The sequence below is a fragment of the Clytia hemisphaerica genome, unplaced genomic scaffold, assembly GCF_902728285.1.
Source record: "Clytia hemisphaerica strain Z4C2 unplaced genomic scaffold, Clytia hemisphaerica genome assembly, whole genome shotgun sequence".
NCBI classification, from domain to species: Eukaryota; Metazoa; Cnidaria; class Hydrozoa; order Leptothecata; family Clytiidae; genus Clytia; species Clytia hemisphaerica.
Window position 1 is genome coordinate 1,377,997 of NW_027103414.1, and position 15,799 is coordinate 1,393,795.

A 15,799-nucleotide genomic window follows, 5' to 3' on the forward strand; every position below is an offset into this window, starting at 1 on the left:
AAAAAATCAGGCCCGGTGGAGGCTGGGGAGAATGGGGAGACTTCAGCCTCCTCACTTTTGAGCAAATGAGATATTTTTTTTTCTAATTCCTAGCGAATTTTATCTCATTATTTTTAGCCTACAGCCTCCCCACTTTTATGGTTGTTCCACCGGGGCAGAAAATTTTTCAAAATGCTTGAAATCAAAGGGATCCATTTGAATGGTTAAGAACTTTAGCCCTCCAACGTGGTAATATGCTACTAACGCCTATGTTTTTATTCTTTTTCTCAGCACTGATAGGTAAGGTGTCAAATAATTTTTCTATCTTTGAAATGAATTAGCTCTTACATTGATTTTCTTTAGAAACTGATACCTTGAAAGAAGCTACCAGTTTGTCTATTTGAGTTAAAGAAGAATTTAGGCACATTCAAGGCTGTGCGAAAAAATTCATTTAGCATCGAATTCGGCCATACAATTTACACGTTTTTTATAAGAACAAACTATATAAGAATGTAAGGCCTTGATAGCCAAAATGTTAAGAACATGTTAAGAACATTTTAAGGCTTCGCAGACTCTAAAACACCCGATTTCTTAAAAAAATGGACAAAAATACTCAAAAAATTACGAAAACAAGAACATGTTAAGAACATTTTTAGGCTTAAAACTAAAAAAGTTAAGAACATCGGAAGGCTTCAGAAATTTTGGATGCTCTTATAAAAAAAACGTGTAGTCCACTTAAGTAGGTCCATTTTCATCATTTTTCCCATATGTATTGTCCCAAGATTCAAATGAGTTTTTTAAGCTTCTATAAAATGAATAGGTTCTCACGACTTTGACGGACTTTCCAGGACTTCTTAAAGCTTCTACAGAGCTTAAGTGTGAAGTCGTATCAGCATTAACTAAAGTTAAGGGATTTACTGTTGCAGAGACCTGGCTCTAATTGGTACGGTGAAAGTCATTCAGCCAATTAGCAGGGTTTTGTAATTGTAAAAACCAAATCTTCGAAGGGAGTGACCAAAATTTAAGAAGTAATCTTAGTGTAGTTTCCCGATGGGGACGAATACAGGCCCGGCAGAACAACCGTTAAAGTGGGGAGCCTGAAGGCTCAAAATGAGATAAAATCTGCTAGGAATTTGAGAAAAAAGTTTTATTTGCGCAAAAGCGGAGAGGCTGAAGTCTCTCCAGTCTCCCTCCTTCCGCCGGGCCTGTAATAGGATCCATACCTATCCCTGGATGGTTTTTGTCCAATTCTTTCCATAGGAATATCCTGATTCTGTAGCACAGGGTTTATGTTACTAAAAATCCCTTTAGGCCACCCACTTTAAAAAATAAGGGGTATGTTTTTCATTATTGATCAATGAATAAAATTATGTAATTTCTTCTTCATAGGAGGTGAAATTGTTTGATATTCAATATCCAAATTCCTCTGTGTTTTTTTTTGTTTTTTAACCAAATTTGGAAAAATCGTAGGCGTTTAGTTTGTTTTTAAGCGTGGGCGAAAGATATGAAATTATATGCCAATCAATTCATTAATATGACTTGCAAAGGTGATATTCTGTGTTTCTCCTTTAATCTTTTCAAAAAGAAATTGCGGAACTTTTTGACAGTGCTCAAAACAAATGTTGACACTTAATTTTTTTTAAAGTACTAATGTTTGGTTAAGTAAACTTTGCTGGAATTTCTTTTTTCGTTTTTTTTTTCTGTTTCCGGCCGTGTTACATATCTTGACATGACAACCGGATGTCAATTGATGTATTTTCCACTCGAAACTGTATAAGCGTGTTTTTTTACAAACTATCCAAAGTTCCAATTTCTACGTACAAAATGGTACTTGATTTGGACCTGTCTATGGCAAGCTGTACTTATAAAGATGCTTTTTGTACCAATACGACTTAACATGAACATTGAAAAGACCTTTTCTGTATGAACACCAAAATACTTTCTTATCCGGCTTATCCGGCACACAATGTCAAAACAACGTCAATTTAATGTCCATGACATTCATATAACGTTAGATGAACGTTAAACGACAATGCATATCAGTTTGGTTGATAGTGTAAAGAATGTGTTGTTTGTTTCAACCACTTATGCAGGCAGCCGTAAAGAAATCAAGAAATTAATTCATATTTGAAACAAAATTTACATAGCAAACAATTTGCGGTTTGACCACTGTCTATCTCCTTCTTTACAAAAAAACACTAGTAACAAAAGAATTTATACCACTAATTAGGCAATAACAGTCTTGGTTATGGCATAGTTCGAATTGAAATTGATGACATTAGCGTTTTTGAACCATGCTCGATTTTTGGCTATAAATGTATGAGATTGTCATTTCCGGGTGAGTGTACTACACTTGCTGACTGGCGGGGTGTACCGCTAAGGTTCAAATATATTACAAATACGTTTTAATAAGATTGCAAAAGAACATTAAGTACAACAGTTACAGTCACTATAAAAATTCTGTAGGGAGAGGTTTCCGAGGGTACAACAAAAAAGTTCCGACGAGTACCGGACGGAATACTGGATTCGATACCGTAAACCAGTCAAGACCGGATTCTTGGAAGCCGTTTTTTAGCCTCAGTTTCTTAAACTAAGGTATGTGGATTAAGTACTTAGAAAATTCTTCAGTTTGTTTATGTGTTTTTGCACAGTCAACTCACGCTCACTTGACACGTTCGACTGTAGGATTAGATCGTTAATCTTCACACCTCTCACTTTAGAGATTTACAACTTTAAGTGCCTCTAAACATGTACGAAAAAACACGTGATTCGTATGTTGATGTCTGAAGTGGGATTTTTATGGATTTAATTTTCTTTTTTGAAAGGATTTAATCTCAAAAAAACTTCTCTAGAATATGCATTTAAAGTCTGTGGCCTCAGATCGATTTATTGTTTATGTTTGGTCTAGAAAGTAAAGAAAGTCTACAGACTTGGAAAATGTTTCTTAAGATTTAAAAACAACGGTATTTTGCAATTAAGGATGTGTTCATGCATAATTTCAACTCTAAGTCTTCGATTAAAAAACTCCAAAAAATAAGAATACTTTAAGAACAAAGCCGAGGTCGGAATAACATAACTGCAAAGATTGAATGTGAAGCCTAAAAATGAAATTTCTAGTTTTTTTTCAAATTGAGGTTCAAAGTGCCAAAAAACTTAATGTTAAGGAAGGAGGAAGTTGGTTTCTAGGCGGGGGGAGGGGGGAGTTCTTTGGCGAAAATAGGTGCTGGGTATCTGCGGACGGTAAGGGTCGGTTTTTCACTTTCCAAAGTCTCTGTAAGGGTAACAATAATCAGAAAATTTCAAAGTAGTTCCACTAAAGGTCGACGATTTTAGGAAATTCTTTTTAATTGTGAGAGAAAAAATTGTAAAAGAGTCTCTCTAAAACATACAATCCGCCTACCCTAGTACCCCATCTTGGTTTCTAGGTAGTGCCTTTCACTTCCTTCCAGTATAGCTACCTGCGGTAGCAAGACTATACCAAAATACAGTGTTTCCGACTAAATTGTCATAAATGTTTCACCAATTTGGTTAGAGCTAGAGAAAAAGTGCATTCTTATGAATGACATAACGGATTTACAATTTACTATAACCATTATTTTACAATTTTGTTTTTGTTTACGTTTTACAGTTTTGTCTGTGTGGGGGTCTAAATATGCGATGATTCAATGAAAAAAACTCCACTTAAGATGAACGATAACTTCCCATGGAAATAGAACGTCTTTCATGTTTGCCGAGCCTACATATACTATAGTAAGTAGTACATAGTTTTGTTTGTTTCAACTTTATTTATTTGTTTTTGTTTCCATGATTCACTTAACATAAACATACCCTCTCTAATATTTTAATCCTTTGCATAGCTTGCATATGGTAGAACGATATTCGTGGTGCGAACTTAGGTGTCCTGTATAGTCCTAGCTCTACACTTCTAAATGTAAGGTAAAGTATGACATTATAAAAAAACAAGTATGGCAGTTGGTATCTGTTGGTTTTCCAGAAAACAACTACAGGACTGTACAGGAGTTACTATTTTTAATTGATTACAATATACAAATGGACAAAATTCATAATAAATGACATACCGTATAGTACTACGAATAAACGCCCCCTCTAAAAAACACCCTCTAGGGAAAATTTTCAATGAACGTCCCCCTCCGATAAAACGCCCCCCCCCCCCCTAGGAGAGGCGTTTAATTGAAACAGGTAGGCGTTGGCTTTATTCCCTGAAAACTCTGATTGAAGATGGCGGATATAGCTTTGTCAACGATCAACCTCCTATAACATTTAGAAGAATATGAATATGACGTTGTGTGCCAGGTAGCCAGTTAGGGAAAGATAATGCTAAATCTTCTTTAAATCGGTCGGCGTGAAGATTTGAGTGTTCTCCTCCCGGGGGGGGGGGCACTGGGTTTGCGGACTGACGGTATGTGCGGGCCAAAAAATTGGCTTTTAAAATTGCACCCTTACAGTGCAGCAAAAATCAGTGAAAATCATATCCTTAGAGTGCATTTTCCCCCAAATTTTCGATCCCTTTCGTGCAAAAAATGGTCAAAATTCTTGCATTTTTGGTCAAAATATCTAGATTTTTCAAGAATTTTCTGAAATTTCTACCCTTACAGTGCATCTCTATTTTTTCCGACCCTTACAGTGCATTTTAAACATATTGGAAAAGGTACCCTTAGGACCTGCACATACCCGTCGGTCCTTTTACCCAGCTGCCCCCCCCCCGGGGTTCCCCTTGAAAGTCAACTGTGGACGGTCTGCTTATTTCACTGTTTACTACTTAACACTTTATTTTTGGTACGAATTTTGGATGTTTTTCAGTGCCCTACCCACTTAGGGTAATTCATGGGGTTTGGTGACAGAGGGAAGTTGTGGTTTGACTATTGCCTCTATGGTTAATACTTTTGTCCAAAAAACCTTTCTTTATCATTCTTAAATACCCCGTTAGGAAATACTTGAAAAGAGAATTCTTACCTCGGCGAATTTCACAAACAAACAAATAAAGAAACAGACAATTTTTTGAATATTTTGAGTACAGTAGAACTTCCTCTTTTCGACAGTGCTATTGTCCTCTACTTTTACCTATATACAATAAAACTGGAGAACTTTCGTCAATTTGATGACTTGCTGACGTAGAAAATGTTGTTTACAAATAAATAAGGCCTAAAAAGTGTTCATCCCCTTTTTTATTTTGATTACGTCTTTCATACAAACAAATTTGTTTATGAAAGAGACAAAATTATTGGAAAATAGATTATTTATCTGACACCCCGATGGTGAAATCTTCATCCGACACGCTAAAGCTCTAAAGGTCGGGAAAATTTCCAACATCTGGAAGGTTTAGATTACGGAATTTTGCGAGATCGCGTCAAGGATTTTGCAGCGGGAGGCCTAGTAACCCAACCATTGTTTTCAGGGATTGGCGGGTCCAACCGAAATATTGTTACCTTTAGGTGCAATGGTAGTTGAACCCAACTGGGGATGCGGAGAATCAAAGGCAGACTTTCATTCCTCTCCGATGGGAAATTGGCCCGCTTCTTTAGAGCTTTAGCGTGGGCGGCCAATCCGCCAATGTTGATAATTTAATTTCCGCGATAATTTAGTTATCAAAATTATAGACACAGTATAAAAACTTTTGAGTGAAATTGATAGCTCGCTTTTTAATTCTTCTTTTGGCCAAAAAAGCTCTACTCTAGCTGCACGTCTACGTTGACTAACAAGGTCAGTGCCCCCCCCCCCACCGCTATCTCTAAATGCATTGTATTGAGAATTTCTCTTGTTCTTCTTTGAAGATTTTTAGTTTCTACTCTGGCATATAACTTAGTGCTATGAAAATATGATATTGCTTAATTTTCTTGGTATTCTTATGCATAATCTTTTATTGCTAGCGAGTTGAGCCGTACTATAAAAATCACGTGGTTATGAAGTTTCTGATTTTTTAACACGTTTTTGCTTGTAAGCTAACATTTGCTTGTGATCATGATACAAGAAGTATCGAAACGTCAAGGATGAACAAAATTTTGTTTTTTGTCTTCACTTTTTTTTTGAGAATAATCTGGCCCAGAAGAAAATTTTTTCATGAAGTTTCTGTTCATCAAAATTTTCCAATGTCGTTTGAAGTACTTTTGGAACCAATTAATAAAAACACAAATAAAGTCTCGACCCTTCTTATACCTCCTTCGGTCCTAGGTTGAATATTTGAAATTTATTAGCCGAAGTAAGGTGTTATCAGGTATTTTGGCATTAAATTTGAAAAGAATTTTCTCATATGTACTAGACAGACGATAAGAAATACTTCAGTCATTTTTGACAGAAAGGTTTTACTGCTGACAGATTTTCAAGTGATGTTTAAGAAGTCATGTGCACACTGCCTGCCCTCTCCAGAAAGAAAACTTTTATTCTTAAGAGCCCTTATTTCCCTTCACTCAAAATTCTTTTTATTAAACCAAGTAGTCGCCGAGTTCCAAGAATTTAAGGGAGTGGTCAGAAAGTATCTACTAGGGGGGGTGGAGGATTCTAGGGGGGGGGGGTTCCCAAAATTTTTTCGCAGGTTTAGGGGGGGGTTTCAAATTTTTTTTGAGGGTTTAGGGGGGGGTTCCAAATCTTTTGGGCAACTCAAGAGAAAATGTAGGAAGTCTAATTTCATAGTTTTACGTTTCAAGATTTCAAAAATTTTTCGGCCTGACGGCCCACAACTCGGAAATTCTTTTATTGGATATATGTACATGTTATACTAACATTACTTGGGCATCATCGCCTTGCCCTTTAGGTTTGTAGCATTGAGCTAGATGAGGGAAGTAGATTAGTAGCTTTCACAGCTCATCAGAGTGGTTTGGAAAAGTACTTTTTAGAAAGAAATTTGTCAAAACAAAGTGTCTTTTAGCTAAAATGGTGGTGAAAAACATCGAAATTTTCTCCCGTCGGCGCAAACCATGGTTGTGCCTCCTTAGTCTACTAATATCTTTAAATTACATACACAGAGCTTTGACAGACCCTGGAAAATATAGGTTTATAGGGAAATTTCAAACTCAGAGAATTTTATTTTTCAGACTCCTTTTAACAACAGAATAGCTTGTATTTTAGGGTCTCGAGTACCTGATCTTCAAAATTTTCTCCCTTCGGGGTCAACCATGGTGGCCCCTCAGGATATTTTGAGTAATTGAGATGCCTCTGTAATGTAGGGAGATTGTGTATCAGGGAAAATAAGCCGTAATTTTCTCCCAAAACTTAGGGAAACTCAGAGAAAATAACTCGTTGGTTCTTATTTTAACCCTGGACTATTCCTTTAGGAGTTCACACTACCATTTTGATTGACGTTTACACCACGGGTTTTTTTCTTTTGTTTACTTCAGAGAAATTCCGTCGTAACCATGGAAATTGACGGAAAAAATCCCGTGGTGTAAACGTCAATCAAAATGGTAGATCTCCTAAAGGACTATACTCGACTTTACAGGGCTAAACTATTTCCCTTACCTAGTTTTAACATAAAAAACTGTCATACAAACAAATAATACTCTTTGTACCGCATCTGTATGAATTCTTTTTTTGCGTAAAAATTTTTCTAGTAGGAGGGGGGGGGGGGGGGGTGCGAAAAAATATTGGGCCTTATGAGGGGGGGTTCGAAATTTTTTTCCAGGCTAGGGGAGGGGGTGCGAAAGTTTTTTGGGATTTTTCAAAATATCCTCCACTCCCCCCTAGTAGATACTTTCTGACCACTCCCTAAAGAGGTTTTAATGTATTTTGTGTGTATGTTTTATGGACCTTAATTGAACCATGTGTGGTTTGAGATCACTTGAAATTTCCTTTTAAGGACCTTATTGAACTATGGCCTGAGGATTCGTCGATTTTAAACCTGTATGTTATATTAAAATCTATTTTTCGAACAATTTTCAAAAGTTGAATGGGCTCTTCCAAAAAAAATTTTGATAAGGGGGTGCAGGATATGACATTTTTTGGAAATTTACCCCCGGATATTGTGACTTTTGATCCCCCGACAACCACTCCCCCCCCCCGGACCAGCATCAGTTGGCCCCCGGACATTCATAATTACCCCGAAACGGAGTAGTTTTGCCTCCCAAACAAGGCGACTTTTGTAGATTTTTCACAGTATATCCTCCACACGAACATTCTTTTGGAAGAGCTCAATTGATACCTTATCGGTAGAAAACCCGTCGGTGGCAAAATTGGTCGAAATAGGGCGGTCCCGAGGGCGGTCCATGTGCTATTTATCGATGAATAGTTTTCGCCGAAGAATGTTTACCAGAGCAGTGTCGCATTTTTTAGAGGAATTAAAAGGGTTCAAAAGACGGATAAACTGAGCAATTATTGCATTTCCTAAAGCCTCTATACCAACTTCGTCGTAAGCGCACAAGTATTCAATTTCAGACGAAAATATAATTAAAGTAGCCAAAAATCGTTTGGTAAAAAATATTTGTCTACAAAAATTAATCCGATCAAAAATAAACATCGGGATAAAATTTTTCGGTTATGAAGATTCGTTATTAAAAAGTTTTGTCACCAAGCGAATTTTTGATTTCTTGAAAAGCAGTTTTTTGTAAAAATTGGCCAATATACAAATAATCTATTTCGAGTGTGGTAAACCCGCTTGCCCGCATACGTTCGAGAAAAAAAGGAAAGTAGTTTTGCTCAGCCGTATGAAAACATCGCCAATAAAAAGCTGAAACCTTAGAGTGATGACGAAAAACCAAACCAAGATCGCAAATCTTTTGCCAAACAAAACTAAAATTATCATTTTATTTGGCATCAAAAGAGATTAACATGACAGCTCTCTCATTTTTCGAGGGCAGGATATGACAGTCGTGTGAGCATGTACTCGGAAATTCCTCATCAAAAAAAAATCTCACGCTGGGTTCCAAGTGAGAAATATTTCTCACGTTTTATCTTGTAATTTTCTAAAACTGAAATTTTAGTTATATTCGATATCACGTAAAGCTTTGTTTATTACTCTAACATCTTTACCAAGGAAGTATAAGCCCGAATGGCTAGAATTGAATCTTTAACCTTTCTCAGGCAAGAAAAAGTGAATCCTTTAAAATGTCTGCCATCTTTTTTATGACGGATTGAATTTAGTGATTCCTTTGTTTTCGAGTGGTATTTTTTTTAAGCCTGGATATCCAGACCTGAGCTATTCACCGTCCTACTCCTCGCGAAGTAGGAATACCGCCTCTTTCGATTTGGAAGGCTTAGCGCTGTCAACGCGAGACACATATACCATGATGCATAGTGATGACACTCGAACCATGCGAGAGAGCATATAGCTTGTCGCAGGCGCAGAACGGGATGAGTGACACCACACACCACAATGTCTGGGATATAACCCACACTCTTGTATCAGAGTAGTGGTACCCAATTCACCTCACATGGCATGGGTTGACCCGGGTGAAGGTGTGCTCATTTGCCAAGTGAACTGTAGTACTACAGTGGGAATCGAGGTCGGGTCTCCCAGACGGGAGTCCAGAGCGATGACCACCACACCACTACGCTTACGGGTTTTTTAAGCACACGCAGAATTTATGGGAAAAGCTGACATCGAAAAAAAGATAAATAAATGAAAATGAAAACAAAGGTTTAATTCTAAATAAAATGGCCGATGGCAAGGAGCCATATGCAGAATGTGGCATATTAACCCCAGGTCTCGCATGCACTACTCGTCATAAATTGAGTACTGCACCTTGAGTACAGGTGCAAAGTATTCACAGACTTTTAACATTCAGGTGTTATTTTACTGCAGGGGAGGCGGATGATTTTATTTTCTGATTTTTCCAACCCTTACGGGGACTTCCAGGTTCCAAAAAGGCACCCTTAAGGGTGAAACAAACCCGTACCTTCACTTGCCTAAGTACCCCCCAAGTTCTACTTTAAGTGCAGAAAACCTATAGCCATTTATAGCCAGACAGCTTTGGGAGAATTTCGAAGACTTGTAGGTACACCTTGTCCAGGCTAATCTTCACCAGGCACACTCCTCAAGTGCAGTAATCAAAACCCTTGCACTCATTTGCGGAACATTGTCAAATGGGTCTACTGATGCGACATACTTTAGAATTTTTGGTGCTGCTTGATTTTTATTGTGACACCAGGATTTTTTAATGTCAGGATATAAATGTATGAATAAATAGCCTTATTCCGGCCTATATCATTTGTTTCTACTGCGTATCGATTCAATTGTCTTTTATCGTAGAATTTTACATAATAACTGATAAGATGTGTTTGGAGTAATGCTATTATTTCCCTATTTTACCATCCGTTTTTGCGACGTGTTAAAGATTTTCAACATGGGGATTCGAATTTTCGTATTAAGACTACCCTAGCAACCAAATAATGTGAATTTTTCTGTTAATTCATTTGCTGTGAATACAAATGTAAAAAACGATAAAAAACATTTTCATGTTAAACGTAATCGTAACAAAAAAAAAAGTTTTCGTTCATCTATATCAGAAAAACTCTTGTTAACTGAAGGATATAATTTTATGAAAAATGGCTTCAGAGACCTTGGCTTCGACTGACGAAACTATAAATATTTTGGCCACAACAAACCAAGACCATTATGAAGCTGAAATTGCTATTAGAACTTTGAATAATTCAAAAACTGTTTCATTTCTGGTAAAAGACTACGAGCCTTCTGATATTTTATTTCCAACTCTGATGCAAAGATATCTAACAGGAAGTCGAGCTGAATTTCTTTACACAGACGAATCAGATTACGATTATCTCTATGAGATAGGTCCAGGAGTTGTCCGTGATTTTCGTGGGAAGCGAAAAGATGATCCTTCAGGATATTTTTATTGGCAACCAACAGAAAATCCTGGATTTTATACCATTGAAGACAAAAATGGCAAATATTTGTATTCGCAAATTATTCAACAGAAGTTAGCACCTTTGTTTTTGACGGGCCAAGATCTTCATAGCAAGAATCGATATGATTTTGAGGATACATCAAAATTGAGAGCTGCTATCAGTTATTCCAACAAGGATTTTGTGATTGGTTTACGTTTAGCTGAATGGCCTAAAGAACTCATCCAAGGTTTTCCCATGAAAGAAAGTGTGGAACAACTCCAGACGATTCCTTTATTTTTGATCGCTAAAAGCTGTCCTGGAAGCTCTCTTGCTAAGCTGGAATGGAGGATTTCATTTTCACTGGTCGAGCTAGAAATCCTAATCAATTTACCATATCAAAGGAAAGCTTTCCTTCATTTAAAGCATCATCTAGAAAAGGTTGAGGAGATTCCATCATATTTTTTGAAAACAACATTGTTAACAATATCTGCATATTTTCAGCAGGAGTATCCCCAGGAAGAATGGAATACAGAAATGTTTTATAAAGAATTAACTGATAACCTAGAAAGGGCCATTCTTAAGAAAAACATACCTAACTTTTTTCTACCTGAACAAAATTTGTTTTTACTAGAGGAAGAAGATTTGAGTTATGGAACGAAAACGAAATCTTGGGACGATATCTATGCTCAGATAATAAATTCAAAGTCGATTGACTTTAGATTTCCTGTTGCTGGAAACAACATCGACTTGAATGATAATGACGCTCTACTTGCTTGTTTGGCCGAAACATATCTACAAATTATACGAATAATTTCCCAAATTGTTGATTGGAAAAACAGTGTTAAAGTAATTTGTGACACACTTCCACTAACATTTACTAACCAGATTCGAGATCATTTTCAAAACTTGGTCCGAATCAACCTCTATTTTGATGATACACATATAAGTGAAAATGAATTTGCAGCATATATTACAGATTTAACGGTGATGAATTTAGGAGATTGGGAACAGTAAGACATATGCGCAATGTGTTGTGGGAAGGGTTACTTTTCCCATAATGGTCATGTTGCCCAAACCACAAATCAAATCAATGAGAAATACAAAACTCTAATTAATTGGATCGATCGAATCATTACTCGAATCAATGAAGACATTGTGAAAAATAAAACTTCATCTATACTCACAAAAGAAAGCAAAGGATCGTTGAAAAAACTTTTGAAAACCCCTGGTGAAGCGTTGAGAGACTTTCATATAAGTAAAAATATAGGAAAAGCATGTAAAAGGCTGTTAAAAGTTTGTTATTTCGCGTTCAGCCTGCTGTTTATCATCAGTAGTATTGGTAAATATTTATAAATTTATCAATGATTGACTTTAAAAATCATCAAAAAACAACAAAAAGAGCCCTTTTTAAAGTCAACCAGGGCAAAGTTTTGAGTTGTATTTTTTGATTGAATGAATATTTTTTGAACTTTTTTTCGCATTTATGACGTTCTAAGATTGAAGAGTTTCTGATGCACAAATGAAGATCAAAGCATTATTCTACAAAAAGTTCATTCTCTTCTTCATTCTTCATCTTCGTTTTTCCATTTTTTAATGTTTTTCTTTTTTGATAATATGCCACTCTGGATTATCTTTTTAACGAGCACAAAACAGGTTTGAAAAAACACTGCCAGCTAATTTGAAATAGACTTTATGTTCGAACAACAGAGGAAATATGATAAACTAGCAGTCAATCCCAGGCCGTCGTCACAGACGACTTGTCACTTATTCATTGCCTACATCGAAGAAAAAAACACAAAACTATAATATTAAAGAGTTTTAAGTTAAAAAAATCACCTTGAAGAGCTAGTTTCCACCACAAAAGATTTGCTCCCAAAAATACTTCAAAATAAGCAAAGGAATTCCTAGCCAGCGTGGCTAGCCATCTTGTGTAGACATTTGAGTGTGACTTTGAAAAACTTTGAAAGACTTGGAAAAATCGTTGGAAATGTTTCTTGTAAAAATTGAAAATGAAGTCTTAGTCTAATTTCAAAATAGTCTTCCATGGCATGAGAAATAGAAGAGGCGCTTCTGAAAGTCTTTAAAATACCACAAATTTAGAAAGACGACGGATCACTCAAATTTCAAGGTGGAGTATTGCGTAGGTTTACAGAAGCCTACTGTTAAAATATATAAAAGTCATGAACACTAATCAAGGGAAAGAATTACAAACACCATCTGTTTTAACGCTTAAAAATGTTGATGTAAATGTAAAGCCTATCCCCCGGAAAAAGATTTACAGAAATCTAAAATCGCTAGCGAAAATTAAACCCTTCAGAGAAAGTCTTTAGACACGTACGGCTATTATTATATAGATAATTCAAAAGGCCCACTCTGGTTAACACCTTGTACTCTAAAGAAGACCCCTTCTTCCTCTACTTTACCCAGTAATAACCCTTTAATATTAATCCCAGACTTTTCCATTCGAAATTAGTGAAAATCCTTTAGCCAATATAGCGCACTACAATACACTCTTCTCGAGATGTTTTCGCTCGGCATGAAAACGAGGCCAGAAATGATAAAAATCAAAACAAACTTTTTTTCTAGCGGGAAATCTTATAAATTCCCATAACAGTTTACAAAATATGTCTTCTTTTCCCTTTTCTTTTCTCATTCCTTTGAATTTTTCTTATTATTTATTCTTTATATGTTTACACAAGATATTTGAATGAAAATAATATGCTTTCTTTTGTGAGAAAATTGATCTTTCTGTGAAGTTTTTATGGGATATAAAAAAAACTGAATTTAGTGTTTGTTTATAGAAGAAAAAACCAAGATGAGTAAAGATTTTCAGTGAATAGAAACAAAATTTTATGTGTCTTTAGTTAAAAATGGCTTCTGAGGAGTATGCTGGATCGTCTGCTACGCGACCTGGAAAAGTTTTGAAAGGAGGAAAAGGTGCATATTGTTGTATACCCGAATGCAAGAGCAGCTTTTATAACAGTGACATGACCAAAACTGAAATTGGATTTTTCAAGATCCAAACTAACCCTAAACGAAATCAAGAATGGAAACGAATCATTTACCGGTATCGACGAAAGGGAGGAAAAGATAAGTTCAAAATCACATCTACCTGATCTACAACAGTTATCTGTGAATTTCATTTTAAAGCAGAGGACATTAAAGTCACCCTTGGAACACATAAAAAGGTTTTAAGGAAAGGAGCAATACCAAGAGTGTTTTCTTTTAAAAAGCCGAAAAAAGTAACATCAAGAAAATCACCTAAAAAACGTTTATCCAAAATTTTCGACGATCCTGCTTGTAATACGATTCAAAAGGAGCCAGAGAATAGAAACGTCAATGATATAAACGTCAATGATATAAACAATGAAGTAAACGAGATCAATGAACTGAAACAAAGAATTGAGGAACTTGAACAAGAAAATTTATCTTTAAAACTTGAAGTAGAAGAACTAAAGAAAAATTTTTACAATTATGATAACCTTTCAAAAGATAAGAAATTCTTCAAATCGGAAACAGGGCTAACGGTGGAAAATTTTACAGAGTTGCTATCACTCCTGGATGTCAAAGAAAACTGTGAAAATATCAAATTCTATGATTCTAAATTGAAAGGCTGTTTGCTATGCAATTTCATGTCACCATTGATTAAAAAAGATTATTAAGAAATTAAAACATTAACAGTTATTTACGTAGCTCAATAATATGTCTTTTTGTTTTAAGGTTCTTTTGATAAAATTTGATTATTTTTGCAAAATCTTATTGCTTATGATTCTACTTTCACAGTTTTCTTAATTGATACCACAGGTTTTTATCAAATGAAATAATAAGCAAAAAAGTTTTGCCTAAGCCTTCCTTCCATGGTCGTGAGTCACAATTGTAATTTAAGGGTTTTTTCTAATCAACAATGAAAATTGAGGTGAATTTATTTTCAAGACTTCCTCTTAGATTTTTTTATAAAGTTTTACTCAAGACCATATCAGGGGGGGGGTTTCATGGTTGGCGGAGGAGCGGAATCGGCCCTTTTTTCGGACGGAGTGGCGGAATTTGGCGAAAATTTAGACGGAATTACGGAAATTGGGTTCTCTGACGGAGACGGAAAATTAGACAATTTTAGTGCGGAAAAACGGAATTTAGCAAAAAGATTTGCGGAAAAACGGAATTTAACAAAAAAATTTGCGGAATTTCGGAATTGGTAAAAGTATTTCAAAATTTGCGGAATTTTCGACAAAAATATTGAATTTCAAAGGAATTTTCGGTGACGGAATTTTGGTTCAATTTAAGACGGTGTGACGGAAATTGGAGAAAAAATTGGCGGAATTACGGAATCGGGTACCCCCTGAAACCCCCCCCTATCAGGTGGATGCAGGCATCATTTAAAATCTTTTTAGAGAGCTTTCGTTTTGGTAGGTCTAGAACTGAATACTCTCTTTGAAAATCAGAAAAAGGTTTATGCAAAATAACTAGAGAATATACAATATGTAAAATGCTGCAAAAATGAAGAGTTTCTCATAAAAAGCTTCTCAAAACAAAATATTCAAACAATAGGTCTTTTATGGTACACTCTAAATATTGAATATTATTAAAGATGTTTTAACAAATATTGTTTGTAGAACTTATTTAGCTTGGTCACAAGATTCCGAAAATATGGCTCATCAAACTCTGTTCTCACTATCATCAATCCTTTATAGGTGTAGACAACAAAGTAGCAATATGATAATTGGGATAGCCCCATAGCCAATTGAATTTGACTGTAGTAACCAAATTTATGTTGCTCTTTTAAAAAAGGTTTCCCATTTTCATCTTTTCCAACATAGAAAGTTTCATCCTTTAATAACATATCAGGGGTTGAATTCCTTTTTGTTTTTGGGCATTTGATTTCAATAAGTCCAGGAGAATCCTCGTTTTGATCAATAATTAAGCCATCAGGACTTGCTGCAAGCCAAAACAAAAAAGGTTGTACTACAATTCCAGTTTCTCGAATTTCAATTTTTCGTTTCAAAGTGTAAGACATGTATTTTTCAAATTT